This window comes from Hordeum vulgare, chromosome 6H (assembly GCF_904849725.1).
Source record: "Hordeum vulgare subsp. vulgare chromosome 6H, MorexV3_pseudomolecules_assembly, whole genome shotgun sequence".
In the NCBI taxonomy this organism is placed as follows: Eukaryota; Viridiplantae; Streptophyta; class Magnoliopsida; order Poales; family Poaceae; genus Hordeum; species Hordeum vulgare.
Window position 1 is genome coordinate 118212745 of NC_058523.1, and position 11374 is coordinate 118224118.

At 39.2% G+C, this 11374-nt stretch overlaps 1 long non-coding RNA gene across 7 annotated transcripts; it reads left to right on the plus strand.

The window, feature by feature from the left end:
* The first annotated feature begins 325 nt into the window (after nucleotides 1-325).
* On the plus strand, nucleotides 326-4730 carry LOC123403889. 7 transcript variants are annotated; one of them, XR_006611581.1, is made up of 5 exons: nucleotides 326-612; nucleotides 694-3230; nucleotides 3381-3421; nucleotides 3819-3966; nucleotides 4516-4730. It is a non-coding gene; the product is annotated as an uncharacterized LOC123403889 (long non-coding RNA). The 7 variants fall into 7 exon arrangements; XR_006611582.1 differs by having other exon boundaries at nucleotides 3830-3966; XR_006611583.1 differs by having other exon boundaries at nucleotides 3839-3966.
* Nucleotides 4731-11374: the final 6644 nt, after the last annotated feature.

Here is an 11374-nt window from a genome sequence, read left to right on the forward strand (position 1 = left end):
CCACCGCCGCCGACGACCCCCCGCACCCTCCCCTGTCTCCTCGCTCGGTTCCCCCGAACAAAATCGGCCGAGCGCACCACCCACCCCCTCCCTCCCCCCCCCCCCCCCCGAGCACCATTGCTATCCAAAAATAATAATATTACTAATGGCGCACCTCTTTGGGGTGCGCCATTGCTATCCAAAAAAAAGATTACCAATGGCGCACCTCTGTGAAATGCGCCATTGCTATATAAAAAAATATTTACTAATGACGCATTGCATGGGGATGCGTCATTGCTATAAAAAAAATCTAACGGCGCACATTGCTACCGGATCCAACGACCGCCCTCATCCCCCTGACCCTCTCACCCAACCCACAGCCCCGCACTCCTCCTCCCTCGTCCACAACTCGACATCTCTCTCCCGAACAACTCTTCTCATCGCCGCCACCATCAACGACGCTCGATCCAGGCGACCTACCGGCCAGAATGGATGGTGCCACGCACACCACATGGATCCCCTCACTCTGCTTCTCCCTCCTATCATGGGAGATCCAGCACGCGTGTCCTCCAATGCTATCCGCAACCGTCTCTTGTTACTAGGGTTTCGGTAGGATTGGCCCCGGTGACTCAGGTGCGTCCGTCCACTCCATCTCCTCCTCCTCACAACCCTCCCTCACATCCTCAGCTCATGTTCTCTCCCTCCCAAATCCAGTACGGCGGAGGCGCGCGGGGTTGACCAATCCATGGGGGCGTCGTATCTAGCATCTGTGTCGCCAGATCCCCCCCTCCCAAATCCAGTACGGCGGAGGCGCGCAGGGTTGACCAATCCACGGGGGCGCCGGATCCCCCCCCCCCAGCCAAACCACGGGGGTTGACCAATCTATCTGCAGGAACCTCTAGACGTGATGGTCGAGCCTCATAGGAGCGTGGACATAACTGACGGAAAGTGGTGCCCAGACCGTATCCAGTTCGTGCAATGAATTCACAAGGACGTACTTCTGCATACCAATATTTTATTTTCTCTTTGCAGATCCTTAGTTACATCATCGAGTTTTCAATCCATGCATCTCTCAAACAGGAATTTCCCTGTGTACATTATTGTTTTATGAGTTTTACTACAATGTAACTTTTATACTATTTGGCTATGTTCAGTTATTAGGAAACTTTTAGGATCTGCACATGAAGTAACAGAAACCTGTGCAGATAATGAACATAATCTTTTAGATTAGTGCTACTTATTCTAAGTGTAAAGGATGCCGAGTTAACTTGGTATTTTTAACAAATACGGTTCAACAACAAGCTATATTAAATAACAATCCAGATTAAAACATTTTAACAGATAGACTATTTAATAAAATCTGCTCGCCTGCTATTTATATACATAACTATTGGACAGTGGCAAGACTTCCATTGTGTGTCTGAACGTGCACTAATGTTTTCCTGCTATTTATATACATAACCATTGGACAGTGAGAAGATTTCCGTTGTGTGCATGAACGTCCTTTTTTCTATCAATCCATCTCTTATCATCATACATGCTATCATATACTATATGATAAATCTTTTAGATGCTCACTGTATATATAGGTGCTCAAATTTTGATTACATGGAGCTTCTGTTTGTAGTGAAAAAAGGGTATGTGCAGTTTTTAGTCAATGTCTATTTAAATCAATAGAATTAGCAGGTTAACCCGCTAGATTTTTTCTGAAAATCAGTATACATATGTTTTTTATAGATGTTTAAAACATGGACTTGCTCCCACATGTGTTTGACACAATATATGTAGTATCTGTCATACCTGATGCGGTATAATACAAATAAATATATAGGTAATATATGCACTTTATAGAAAATAAATAGATGTTATATACTACTACCGAATGATTTTATCCAAATGTTGTTGGTTCGTGCATACCTAAATGTCATGTTTTCTTACGCCACCCATCTTATTTGAGTTATTAGATTTACATTATTGGATTTTGGAGAAAATTCGATGCATCAAAATGCTTAGCTTACTCCCAGTCTCTCCTCATATCGAGGTTGAAGTATTAGGTAATACTATTGTTTAGCACATAACTTATTACATTATGAATTTTGGTGTGGCTTTCGATTTTATTTTTGTGGACATTATTTTTACACATGCAGTCATACCACCTTTCCATTATCTACCTCTGATTATACCTACTAGCGGTCATATCCTTCACATGGTACAAATCCTGATACACTTTATAGTATTTTTGTTATAATTACTTTCATGTAAATCCAAACTATTATAGTTACTGAAATTAATTGGACATTTATTTAAGCCATTTAACAAAGCGGAGCTCCATTTGCTAGGGTTCGCAGGTCATGAGATGAGGTAAACTAACTTGTAATAAGGCGTCTAGAGGTTAGTCACGCTGAGCTCCTATCGCACCGCAGTCGTATTCTTGGTTTATGTCGACGGCAAACAAATACTATAATGAGTTATTACTTAATTATTATGCTTACTTTTTTTCCTTTGATATGTTGGTTTTTCTTTTGATAGCTTACCACATACTTATAGTATAAACAAACAGGAATTTGGCTTTGTAAATTATTTTGCGCCTTTGCATATGATCTGGCCAGATTTGTACGTAATGCTGAGGCTTGAAGCATCACAAAAGCTTGTACAGAATCATGTGTAGTGGTTGGGTTCGAATATATAGATTGAGATTTTTTTTCTTGCCGAAAGGATTGCCCTTCTTCACATAGTTGCAGCCCGTCCACAACACATGTTTTGTCGCATGCACGTGTCATACGCTGTTAGCCTTTGGATTAGATGTTCACGTTCTAGTACTCCCTCCGTTCCTAAATATTATCTTTTTAGGTATTCACGTTCTAGTACTCCCTCTGTTTATATTTCTTGATGTCATTTCTAGTATGCAATCATATGACATGTTTCATGTAAATTAATATGGGCTGCTATCAATTTTTTAATCTGCAATTGATCTAATGTTTTTACACGGTAGCTTAATATCCTCCTTCCTTTTCTAATATGCAAACTTCTAATATGTGAGGTGCAGAAGTGCATGAGGTGTGGTTCGCCTTAGGCTCCTCCCACTCGTCGACGGTCTGGTCCAGCGTCACTTAACCGTTGTGACCTGGCCAGTTTGGTTCAGCTTTGAGCTGCCCACCGCAGAGTGGGAGGACGGCATGCTCATGAACATCGAGGTCGGATCAAGTATGATGGTGCACTGCGGCATGTGGTGGCCTATTTTTTTTGTAGTGGTACTGTATATGGTCTCATCCAACATTGAGTATCCATATGTTGTTCTAATACTGATGATAATGTTGTAGTATAAAGTAGACACCATATCTGGTTTGTCTTGATGTTTTAACTATGGTGGTTCTTGTCTGATGGCACATTATTCTTTGCAGGGTTATGATGATAGAAATATATTGACCCTGATGTGACAAAGGTGCCCATTTTCCCTTTGTTAAACATTTTCACTCTGCTTTATGTTCTTTGCGTAGTTCCAGTTTCACACTGCTGGTGTCTCATGCGATATTCATCGCATCCTGCTCACATGCCTTATGATCGAGTAACTTGATGAAAAACTATGTTGTTTGTTCATTCTGCTATATTATTTTGAGATCATGTGGTGTAATGATATTGTTGTGTTATTTTGAGAATTATATTATTATCATTATATTCTCATGTGCTTTTTGTCGACTACCAAAAAGGAGAGTCATAATCGACCATATTTCTTGTAGTGGTTTCATTGTCTTGCAGTTTTAGTTTGTTTTCATCTCTTTACTCAACGCTGTTTCTTTTGGCGTAATGCAGTGGGATTGTTAACCCTTTCATTTGCTTAGCTCCCGAGTAGAATTTACAGGTTTGACTGAATTGTGGAGAGGAATGGCGATTCGTTGCTGGTGCAGAGTCAGGAGTGCTTGGAGAAGGTTGCCAAGACGGTCTCCTTCCTCGCGCAGCCTGAAGGCTCATTCCTGCTGTTGCTCACAGGTAATTCAGTTCTGATGCATCTGTTCTAATACTTTTATGGAGTTATATATAGGGGCTGCTGATTGTGTGCGTTTACTAGTTAGATTTTGTTTGCAATCAAGGGTGAATACTATGATCGTAGTATCATCTCCATGACTGGAAAGTTTGTGCCTATACCATTGCTTCTTTCCTTCAGGCTTAAGCATTTGGTATCACATCTCATTAGAGCGAGCGTGTGACCTATGTAGCTGGGATTACTTTGGATTCAGCGCAACATCGGCAGCTTATATTTATAATTTGGAACCAAACATCATGTGCTTATTCTTGTATGTGAATGTTCTCTTGAAAATGTTAGCTGTATTCTTTGGAGCTTATGTGTATATATCTCTGTGTGTGTGTGTGTAGTCGTCACTAGTTGACAATTTAAGTATCTTGATACCTCCTAAATTTTGTAACAAACATTGCTGGTGTTGTTATGTTAGAAGTCAATATGTATCAAAATTTGTAATTCTGAATCATCTGTTTTCTTTCTCTAACGCTTTTGATTCATGCTTCTTTTGCGAGGGAAAGTTCAAAAGGACCGCGCGCTGGAGCTCCTAAATGTGTGCCCCTTCTACTTCGTTTACTTATGTGGCGTGAAGACATAAAGCAAACCTTTGGAGCCATAATTGTCCTTTTTGTCATCTAAAATAATAATGGTAACATATTAATGCAAACAAAATAATATTGTAGCTCAAAAAATTGTATGTGAATAATGAATGGATGCTATGGAACTATATTTGTTATGGAGCTATGTATGTATGGATGCTATGGAACTATATGTATATATGGATGCTATGGAATTTTGGATGTATGGATGCTATGGAGTTTTGATATATGGATCATGAAATTTGTTATGCAACTTTGCATATATGTTATGTGTTGTGGATCAGTAAAACTATTGGGCACATATTATGTATTATATATTTGATATATATGTTATGTGTTGTTGAATTTGTGGTTTTGAAAAAAAATATATATATGCTAGAATACCAGATACTAATGGAGCACCATGGGCTATACTAATGGAGCACCCACCTGGGAGGCATACTAATGGCGCACCTGAGAGGAATACTAATGGCGCACCTGGGAGGCATACTAATGGCGCATCTGAGAGGCATACTAATGGCGCACCTGGGAGGCACACTAATGACGCATCGTGAGCAATATTAATGACGCACTACTTGGTGCGCCATTAGTATACCAGATACTAATGACGCACTTGTGGTGCGTCATTAGTAAAAAAATCTAATGGCGTGATGCTAGTGGCGCACCTACATTGCGCCATTAGTAGCAAAAATAGGTGCACCATTAGCAAGCCTTTTCCTAGTAGTGGCTATATCTTTCACAACTATTCTCCTTATTTAAGGTTGCAGGTATACCGATGGATTTTGTTACGAGAAAGCTATTCTTTCTATCATTAAAAGATAAGGCTTTGGATTGGTATAGGCTTCTTGATAACTCTCATTTGCTAAATTGGCAAGATCTTATACCTCTCTTTTATGCAAATTTTAATCCTCTTCATGAAATACTTCGAGACATGAACTATATTTATAACTTTTGGTCTCATGACGGAGAAAGCATCGCTCAAGCTTGGGGGAGATTAAAGTCACTAATGCTCAAATGTCCCAATCATGAGCTCCTTAAGGAAATTATTCTTACAAATTTTTATGCAAGGCTTTCTCGTCAAGATAAAGAGATGCTCGATGCTTCCTCTATGGCTTCTTTCACAAACGAAAGGATTGAAGCTAAATGGGAACTCCTTGAAAGAATTCAACGCAATACTCAAGATTGGGAGATCGACAAAGGTAAAGATCAAGTATAAATTATGAGTATGATTGCATTAAGGCCTTTGGTGAAACTGCAAGTTTTAATAAGTTTAGTGCTAAGTTTGGGCTTGATTCTCACCTCCTTGTTGATTTCCTCAAATCTATTGCTTCACATCTTAATATGCCTAATCAGAATTGGATCAAGCATCATGAACCTTTTAAAGAGATTTGCAAAGAAAATAAAATTGTTAATGATAATTGCAACATGCATGATCCAATTCCTGAAAATGAAGTTTTATATAAGCATGTTAGTTTTGGTGGAGTGGATAGACCTTGTGAAAGTCCTACGATTGAAGAAGGGAAGTATTGTAAGCAACATAAGCATGAAAGAACAATCACTTGGGTTAGAGATTTAAATGAAATTGCTAGAGAATTGTGTGACCTTTATCCTTTTACTTGTGAACTTTGTGGTATAGAGGGTCACTTTAATTTTCAATGCATGAACTTCCAAAACATAATTGTTAACCAGTTGTGTGATAACATTATCACTTCTCATCTTTATGATGAACTCGTGTTATTTTTGATGTGTGAAGAGTTATTAGAGAAAACTTCTTGGCTAGATGATAATGCCTTAGGAATAAACAACACTTTGCCAAAATGCCAACTCTATTGTGTTGTTAATTGCCATGAAAATGATTACATAAGTAAGATTACAAAGGAGGGAACTTTACCAAAGCATAAAAATGTCTCTTATGTTTCCACTAATAAAAGGGAGAGTTTCTCCCAAGTTTCCCCTATTGTTTCTAATGATAAACCAAAATATTTGGAGAAGCTTCCTTTCCAACCACTCCCTCCTAAGGTGAAGAAGAAGAAAAAAGAAGAGGAGGAAGAGGAACAAGAAGGAAGAATAATGGGTATCAACCTGTCCTAAGCATATTTCTCGCATCAACTTTTATCCTAACAGACATAAATTTATGGAGGATGCTGAGCTTGATTGTTATTATCTTGATGATAAGTCTGTAGGTACTATTGAAGATTATTTTGATTATGATATGCATGTTACTTCTTGTGATTGGGAAGATGATGATAATGCTACTTATGATCTTGAAAATCTTTTTGGTACCAACTTTGAAAATGATGATATGGAAAGCTCTAAGCTTGGGGATGATAGGATTGAAGTCCTTTACCCATTAGTGATGTGATAATTGATAGTTCTTTTGCTAGTAAGAATAAAGACAACATGTTTACAAATATAGTTGCTAGCAATAATAATGCTCTTCTCTACCATAATGATGTTATAACTCCTATCTGTAGTGATTGTAAAGATACCTATGACATAAGGAGAAATTATCCATATGAAACTTGTCATAATCATGGAGGGAATTACTCCCTTGCTGAACACCATCTCCCCAATACACAATTAATCTATAGTGTTCAGGTTGTTTATGATAGTCCTACTCCCACTATTACCAATGAGAAAGATTATGCTTATGTGGAGAGTAAGAGTACCTTTTTGCATGTGGATCATGGTAACAATGCTTTATGTGATACTTATATTGTTGAGTTTATTCATGATCCCACTGAAAATTATTATGAGAAGGGAACATATGCTTATAGATATTTCAACAATATCAAGTTCCCTCTCTTTATGTCGAAGGTTTTGAAGTTGCACTTGTTTTGCCTTCCTATGCTTATTGCTTTGTGCTTCAATGAATTACTCTATTGCAATATTCCTATGCATAGGAAGCACGTTATACTTTAATGTGTTTGGTATTTCTTCTTGATTCTCTCTTTTGTTCTACAACTCTTATTCCTATGAGAGCATCATTAAATATTAGGCCTATCTTTATGGCTATAAAGAAAGAGCTCTAGGGAGACAACCCTTGTTATCTTTCCTTTGAGTTTTTACTTTCAGTTTTTAGTGGTCTAGATGTGTTATACTATTGTAGCAACATCATTGTATCTTTATTTTTAAGCTTTGTGCCAAGTTTTAGCCTTCGATTGCAAGAAAGTTCAAAAGTTGTGACATGATGTCCAGAAACAGATTCTGTCTGCTTGACGAAAAAGTTCACCAAAAATCACCAGATCATCTTTTTATCTGAATTTGCTTGACAGTATGCTCTATACAATTTACTTTCTGGTGTCTGTTTTGAGTTTTTTTATTTGAGTTGCAGAAGTACCCTGAAAAATATATTTACTACCTGCTGGTCTGTTTTTCACAGGTTCTGCCACGTTTTGCGTTTTCATCATTTTGCAAATCTTAAGCTTGCTTTTCCTTTGCAAAAACTTTTTGCCAATCTTGAGAAACAAAAGCTATTCATGAAAATCTTTATTTCCAGTGGAGAAAAATATATTTTATTATGGGTACTAACCACTCTAATCAACTTATGATGAGATTCGTATGAAGGGAGTTTTCAAGTATGCGATGGAAGATGATGAAAGAAGATCCAGGAGTGTCAAGCGCTCAAGCTTGGGGATGCCCCCATGCACCCCAAGAAATATTCAAGGAGACTCAAGCGCCTAAGCTTGGGGATGCCCCCGTGCATCCCCTTCTCCATCAACAATCATCAGTTCGTCCTTCTCCATGCTATATTTTTATTACTTCATATGTTATGTGCTATGCTTGGAGCGTCCCGCTCTTTACTTTTTAGTTTTGTTTTATTTTTGCTTGCTGTTCATAACAAGCTGGAACCTAGCCTTCTTTGTTTGGGAGAGAAACACGCTCCACTCCACCCTAGAACACAACATAGGTTTTCATGCTTATCTTTTTTGTGCGTTCTTTATATTTTCATAGTTGCTGTCATGCTTAGCTCTTAGTTTTCATGCTTTTTCTTTTTAAGACCTTTTATTTAGGTTGGTTTCGGGACTCTCTTGAGTTATCATGCTTGTTTTGTTTAGAGAGTTGGCTTGTTGCACTGAGTTGTGTGTCTTGCATGAGTAGGTTTAAGTATAGTAGTAACTTGCGATAGTTTTGAGGTATTGATTTGAGTAATGTTTGGACTATTGGTGTCAAGAGCTTGAGATTATTAGTGATAGGTGTCGTATTTTGGCAAATCTGTGTGTTTTTCAAAAACTAAAAAAATTAGTTGAGAACTCTAGCTACTAGATTCATCGCTAACCTCTGGAGGGGTTGGAATATATAGAGTACCCTCACGTTACCATGGGTCAAGGATGTGCAAGGATAATCAAGCCCCCAAACACTCCTCCTCGGGGTACTTGTCTCTTTGTGAATCTACTATCTAGGTAGAGAGTTACCGATAATAAGTGCATGAGTTCTTTGGACTAATGTGAGTATTCGATTGTTGGCACTTCCACCATCCATATTTTGCTAGCCTCTTCGGTACCGTGCATTGCCCTTTCTCATCTTGAGAGTTGGTGCAAGATTCGACGGTGGATCCAAACCCTTGGCATGATACGCTCTGTCATCATAAGCCTCATTATATCTTTCCTCAAAACTACCATCATACCTACCTATTAAGGCATTTCCATAGCCTTTCCGAGATACATTGACATGCAACATCCACCATCTCATGACTTGATTTTCATGTCATACATGCTTTTGCTTGATCGAGGAGACGCATGCTAGTTGGGCCTTGCCCTTATTATTGCTACATGACGCACTAGTTTCATTGCATATCCTGCTACACTGGCAGAGGCATACATTTGCGTACATCATGATAGTTTTCACTTGTCTTTATGTTGAGTACTTCTCATAAAGTGTGAAGATTTCTTTTTATTCTTGTAAAACATAGATTGTTGCCCTTAAGTTAGGAAAATATACCAAAGAGGACAAATGAAAACATCCCAAAGAGGACAATGAGAGATAAAAAGAAAAAGAGACAAACATGCCACAAAAAAAGAAAAAGAAAAACAGAAAAAAAGAGAGAAGGGGGCAACACTACTATTTCTTTTGAAAGATCCACACTCGTACTCCATTGTTATATTTGTACTCCATAGAGATTATCATTCATGCATAACTATGTGGGGACCTTTACAATATAGAACTTGGCTTGTATATTCCAATGATGAGCCTCCTCAAATGAGCTCTAGGTCTTCATGAGCAAGCAAGTTGGATGCTCCCCCACTAGTTCCATCGGAGAGCTTACCTTAGCTCATATGTGCATCCATTGCATGGTAATACCTACTCCTCACATCATATCTATCATTTGGCTTTCTCTCCCCATGGTTGTCCTCATTGATGTGAGCCTTTCACACCTTTTTGTCTTCCTTCCCCATAATTATTCTATTTTCCATCCAAAGTGCCAACATATCTTGCTTACGCTCATCCATTGCATGAGTGCGCAAAGTTGAAAGGGAGAGGATCATTTTGACTTGTGCCTGACTAGTGGTCTGGGGATGAGTCAAAATAAGATTCCGAAGGAGACCAAGTGTGAAGTTTAGTAGATTGAGTTCTCAATTAAAAAATAACATTTTATGCTCTAAAACCATCTCCCACTTCTTGCACGCAAACACCATTTGGAGACATTCGAGTCATGGACAGCGAGAGCTCTTGCACCTTTATGTTCTTACTTTGCTATTTTCAGTACTAAATATAGACTCTTGCTTGTTATTGTCTTGACTTGAATTGCACATCTTACTTACTTTACTTTGAAGTTCTTATATGTGTGTTAGCATGTCACCACAAAAATTATTTGTGTTATCATTTACCTACTCGAGGACGAGCAGGAATTAATCTTGGGGATGTTGATACGTCCCAAACGTATCTATAATTTCTGTTTGTTCCATGATCTTTTTGGTGACATTGTTATATGTTTTGCTACACTTTTATATCTTTTTACACTTATTTGGACTAACCTACTAACTCAGTGTACCCAGTGCCAGTTTCTGTGTGCCGATGTCTTTTTTGTAGGGGCTTTTATCCCAATTTCCAGAGCTCCAAAAATCCTGAGAAAAATATATAAAAATCAGCGTGACGGAAGCTTCGAGAGGCACCAGGATGGGCGAGAGGGGGGCCAGGGCCTACCCAGGCAGCCTCCCTGTGTGGCCTACCCCCTGGACGCGCCCACGGGTCGCCTGGGTGGGCCCACCTCCTCTAGTGCCCTACCTTGGCTCCTATTTTTACCCCCGTGGAGGAAACGCAGATTTCGAAAACCTTTTCTCTAGAATCAACTCCGATCTCCGCCACCATCGCCAACAAGTTTCGAGGGACCAGAATTCCTATGCCGGCACCCTGCCGGGACGGGGAAATGCCCCCGGATTCATTTCCATCGACGTAGCGTCCTCCCTCCATGTAGCGGGAGTAGTTCCTCCTCGGGCTGAGGTCTTCTACAGTAGCTATGTGGTTAATTCTCTCTCCGATGATGTGATCTTGATTGTGATCATGGGCTATGTTAATCTAGGGTGATCCCATGATTTTTCCCCTTCTTCTATGTATTGGATTGATGTACTCACTTGGTCTTATCTAGTATAATCCCCGAGACCATGGTGACAACGGTCTATTGGACATGGATTAGAAGAATATTTTCAGGAGTGATTTCCTCTTTTCTGAATTGATTGAAGATTGATAGTTTCTTGGTGCTTGTCTTTGACTATCCTTGAGATACGTTGTGGTGATTGTGGTACTCCCTATGGACAGCCGCGTGACATTGGGAAATCCATAG